This window comes from Brachyistius frenatus, unplaced genomic scaffold (assembly GCF_029030835.1).
Source record: "Brachyistius frenatus isolate BFR_SWC_R1_liver_20210118 unplaced genomic scaffold, ASM2903083v1 Contig_233, whole genome shotgun sequence".
Taxonomy (NCBI): Eukaryota; Metazoa; Chordata; class Actinopteri; family Embiotocidae; genus Brachyistius; species Brachyistius frenatus.
Window position 1 is genome coordinate 381,625 of NW_027210832.1, and position 6,000 is coordinate 387,624.

Here is a 6,000-nt window from a genome sequence, read left to right on the forward strand (position 1 = left end):
TCTGCTCAAGAGCTGAACTGTTCAGTTTTAAATATAAGCGAGTGTGTTTGATGTCACACTACTCTATGAGCTCCTTCTTATTTGAAATGCCAAGGATGACCTTTTACTGGATGTTTCAGCTCAAAGACAAGATTATTTACACATGTATTCTTTATTTCAGTGGATGAGTTGTGCACTTAAACAGTTATTAATTTTATTCCCATACTCCAGCACTGTACTTTTCTGTATCTCTCATCTGTTCAAATAAACCAAAATCACTTCCAAATATAACCTCATGGAAGAAATATAAAAAGGAGATAGAAACAGAAATTAACACAAAGCCAACATGCTGCTATGTTTACCTTCAGCACCGGGGAAGCAAACTGAAAAGCTGCTGATGAGTGCCTTGAATGACAACTAGGAATATTGAAAACGATAGCTGACCTACTAAAACAACAACAACATACAGTATCTTAAATTTGAGATCTTGTCAGATATGTATGTACTGCAAACAAAACAAGGCAATCTCTCATCTGAAAAGCACATCTACAGCTCAATTACAGAAACATTCAGCGCTAACTAATTCATGAGACGACAAGTTCAACATCAAGTTCAGCCACTTGAGATAAAAGAGATGATTTCAGCCTGCTTTGCTCATGTTGAGTAAAGCTGAGGCCTGATGGAAGCATGTGTTTTCAATTCCAATATAATGAAGTCATGGAGAGTCTTCAGAGGGACTGTGAGGTTGGGAATGTGTTGCCATATTTCTGCTATTACAATGTCAAATTCATAAATAATGAAGATTTCAAATTAAAACTGGAGTCTCATTCTGGCACAGCCTGGTGTGTCAAGTAATCCTTGGACATGGATCACTTGTCCTGCCGTATGTTCCTGCATTACGCATTCAGTTTTTCCATGAAGATCACTAAAAGCAAGAAAGTAATAATTCCCTTTTTCTTGATTTGTCTGAGGTTCCTTTAAACATCAGCTATGTGTGACTCCTGAAGAGCAACCAGCATCCACTGAAACTTTCCACCTTCTTCCCCAGTCCCACTTTGAAGATTGAATGAGGCAGACAGCCTCACATAATACTTCCTGTCCTTTTGTTAACCTTGAAGCCCCCACCTCCAACTCCACCCCCTCCGACCCCCTACACCTGCCCACAGACAGAGACAGAATGAGTAAACCAAACTAATTTTGTTGTTCTCCTTTTTAAAGTGTTCAAATAAAAAAAACAAAAACCTGTGCATTCCATCGTGCTGGAGAGTGTTGTTGGTGTAGTCACAGAGAGGGGATGGTAGTGCGTGTGTGTGTGTGTGTGTGTGTGTGTGTGTGTGTGTGTGTGTGTGTGTGTGTGTGTGTGTGTGTGTGTGTGTGTGTGTGTGTGTGTGTGTGTGTGTGTGTGTGTGTGTGTGTGTGTGTGTGGAGGGGGGTCTTTCTGGAATGGGAGGCAGGGATATTTTCCAATTACTATGCCCCTTCACCCTCCCATCTCTCAGGGCAGGGGAAGCAAAGTCAAGCTCGTTTATTAGTATTAGGGGCTTGTTCCCCCCTCCTTCACAGGCAGCCTCCCCCTCACCTCCTCTCTCCCCTACAGCAACAATGCAATGCGCACGAAATCACCCTAATAGAATCTGTAAGCCTCCAAATGAAGTGGATTGTAAAAGACAAAATGACTTGAGAATTATTATTTTTTTCCTCCTTTTGGTTGGGGGGATGGGGTGGATGGGGAGTTGGGGAGGTTTCCTGTAGGGAGTACAGGATGAGAGGAGGTGGTAAAATAACAGCGAGTACACCGCAACTCCATTTGATTCTCGTCTCTCTCCTCCTGCAATGATTTGCCGGCTTGCATTATTGGAGACGAGTCGTTTTGCAGTCATTAATTTACTGGCCCACCCAGTGGAGCAGCCCATTATGGAGGGAGCTGGCGTCATCAGAATGGAACTTCAGGGGTGACTGTGCTTTTATGACACATGTTTCATTAGGTGCCCATAAACGCACTGTAATAGAAATATGGAAACTGTTAGCTGTGATAAAAAAAAAGAAAAAGAAAAAACAACTTTGGTCCATGCAACAACTGTGGATTCCTGAGTATCGTAGACTGGCAGGGAGCCCCCAGGGATAAAAGTTGTAATGTTCATATTTTCTATTTTCATAATGGAGAGGCATTGTTCCCATGGATTTGGACAGATTATGAGGATCAGAAGGATGATCTCACTCCAGTATTCTTCTGAGGGTTTTATTTGGTGCCAGGATGATATGGTCTGCCATTAAAAGGACACCAAATATCAAACAAAGAAATAATGTAAATAGATTCAATGTGAAACAATGATGTACATCAGCATATATTCACACAACGGCGATGTGCAATCTCGCATTACAGATTTCTTTGATTTCCAAGAAAACCCATGTATTTGTGTCACAATTGAAAACCAACAGCCCTACAAAAAGTCATACATACACGGCTATATGCTGGCCACTTGTAATAATGTAACAATATTCACTTTTCTATGATTAATAAAGAAAATAGCCTCCAGTTTATAATACATTTGTAACAATATACTTTCGGTGGTCCATCTAAACAGTTGATCTTATCTGATTTTTTTCATGTTTAAATGCACAGAGCTTCAGAGTGATGTCTAACTATTGCTTGCCAATTTTAAATCATCAAAATTGCAAAGCAAAACGCAAGTGATTTAAAATCCCAAATCTTCATCCTCGCACTCATTCCTGACAGCATAACTAAAATCCCTGCAATTAAAAGCGGATTATTAAGGGTGACACTTGTCTGGTTCCAGCGTAATTTTTATTATACGCCAAGCCGTTTCTCTTCACTCAGATTCCCACGAGACTGTGCAGACTGTACGTGCTGGTGGTGAACAACGAGGAGCTCCATCTGTACTGTCTCAGCCTGTCTCAGTCTCGATCTCGTCCGTATGCAAGCTGCTGAAAATATCTTGGTCTCGACAGAGCCGGTTTGCTGCGTGCTGCAGTTTAGATGAGTTACTCTCAAGGCACACTTTCTTTTTTATTGAGATAAATGACAACCCCGTGATGTATTTACAACTTCAGCTCCATTCTGATGCTGCAGGATGTCACTGGCTGATAGCCAGTGTGGGGGAAGGTACTGAGGAATCTGTGGTTGTTTGCAAAACAAATTAATTTCAATCTAAATTCTAAAATTACATTTGGCTAATATGAATGGACCGACCTGTTTTCCACACAAATTACATTCGGACTGTGTGGGATGGAGGTCAGATGAGGCTGACTGGTTCAAGCCAACTGTTAGACTAGAGAGGGCTGATTAGGAATGTCACTTTACAGACATACTGTACTGTTGTCTCACAATTTTATTACACTACAAAAGCATCAATCACCATCTGAACAAGCAAATACAACCCAAAACAAAAGAAAACTAGAATTAATGCCTTGTGGTTGTATGCTTCTGACAAACATATCTGTCCAGACTAATATTATATATGTACTGAAGACTTTGAAAGAATCCTCATGTTCACCTGTAAAAAGCTGATTCTGATTGAACACAAACTTGTAGCCAAGACAGCAGACAGTTTTAAATATAGATGTTGCTGCAAAGAAGCTAAACATTTTAAAATATGGAGATATTAAACACATCTTCAACCCAAGAGCACCGAAGATCTTTACAATCAGCACAATGGCATGGTGTCACCAGTTCAGTGTCTGATCAAATGTGAAATATGGGGACTTGAGTCCCTGAGTTATAGTGTTGAAAAAAGCCAGAAAACCTTTGACCTTTTGGATATACAATTGATTTAATTTTATAAAATATTTGTGTCATCATTACCGTAGAAACTCTTGATTTGTGGCCACAAACATGTTTTGTGAAGTCACAGTGACCTCTGACCACCAAAATCTAATCAGTTTATCCTTGTTTCCAGGTGAATGTTTGTGCCAAATTTGAAGAAATGCCATCGAGGCATTCCTGAGATAACAAGTTCACAATAATAGTGAGGACAGATGGACAGGCAATCTTAAAACATACGTCTGTCGCTGTCGCTGACACATCGAAAAGCTGACACACTCCAGACACAGTGGTGGATATTCATAAAAAAGCAAACATACGCGCACACACACACACTTCTGCTCTCCCACTCTAACTTGAACATTTGCTCAAACTGTTCGACACTGATACATTGCCAAGTGATTACTGAAAAATTGCTAAAGACATCCTGTAACATAAATCCTGTTAAATCCTTCATGACAGAGAAAACCTTCATAAACAGTAAAACTGTTGCACACAGGGCTGTGAGAGCAACATAAAATAGTCATGAATACTTCAAACTCAAGTGGTCACAAATCCATATCATTGGGGATCAATCAGTGCACTCAGACAGCTGTAATTTTACTTCACACCAACTCTACTGATGTGAGAAAGACAACAGCTACTTTGATCCACCTTCATATGGCAGAAAGGAGTTGTTTATTCTGAAGGTGAGGCACCTTACAGGCACGCTGTAATGGAGGCAAGTTCCTTTGACCTTCCTGTCTGTCTGAGTAAACCGGTACACGGTTCACAAGCTTTGTTTCTGCTGCCTAGGTGGATGCTGTAACGCTTCAAATGCCTCTATGTGCTGAACCAAGCATGGAATTCTCAAATCAGATGAAAAATTACTCTCATAACCGCGGCGTCATCTGCTCAAATGCACCATGCGAGGTAAAACAGCTGACAGTGCAGCTGCAGTCTCCTGCTCGAGACTCTTGACCAGCTTTACTTTCCCTCACAGTGAGTGGTTCACATGGTAATGGCCCGAGTCTTGAGAGAATAAGGCATGTCAGTGACAGCCACACAAGCAAAGCAAGAAAAGACAGTTCAATACAAATCAGATGTCTGTTGATCTAAGTGATTTTTTTTTTACCAATATTTGTTTTGAGAATACATTTTTACATGATTAATAATTGGATATGTAAATGAATGATCTCAAGGGCATGAATGCTGATCTGACAACGTGTGTTTACATGTCAACTGCTGCTGGCAAAAGATCAAATGCACGCGGTACTTGAAATTAATTATTAAGAATCCATCTTTGGGTGGATACCTTCTAATGTCAATCAAAAGAAGAAACCTTTCAATTCATCTTATAAGTAAATTAGGAGTGGCTATATTTGCATGACCTATCCACTATCAAGAGCTTGCCAATTATTTATTGTTTATTTCAATTTATGTGACTCTTTTCCTGAGATGATATATTGAGCTGATATAAATAAATCATCTTATTTAGAGAAGATGATCAATTACAGAAGCCTTTAGTTCAAGTACGATTGACAAAGAAACAGTGTGGCTTGTGTCTGTGACTGACCTTGAGGAAAGCAAAAAGTGTAATTCATCATCACTGGCCTCTCCTTTGTCTGACATTGCGGACCACCATTTTTGTCTAACTCCAACACACTAAGACTCTGTGACAGGAAAACAGAGTAAGTTGAAAGTCCATTTTACGGAGGCAATTTAATTCTCGTGAAATACAGACACAATGTTATGATCAAAGTCAAACACGTGTTGTATTCAGAGGATTATTAATTGTGTTTGGGATCTGTTGACAATGTGCTACATAATTCAGTTAAAAAGAAAAATAATCAACCAATACAAAAAAAAAACCCAAAAAAGCCTTTTTTTTTTTTTTGCTTTGGTGTTGTATCATGGCAGCAGTATTTTGTTTTACTTTAAGTGTTTGCTTATATAAACCTCTTGTCAGCTTTCTTCTTTCAAAGCAATAATATACTGTGTCTCAATATAGCAGAGCACTTGGTAAGCTGCTAGGAAACAAGTGATTCTAATGAATTCTATTAACATCTAGCCTAAAGTCTGGCTTTTTAAATGTACACATGGCAAATTTGAAAATTATATTACCGAGGCAAATTAAGGTCTTAGTCCTTAAAACATAGTGAGGTTGCCATGGCAATCTTCCTCAGATCTTATATAAAGTATAGAGTATGTCTTTTTTCTCTTTATCTCCGAGCTTGCAGGTTGTGATCACAGCTTGTAAT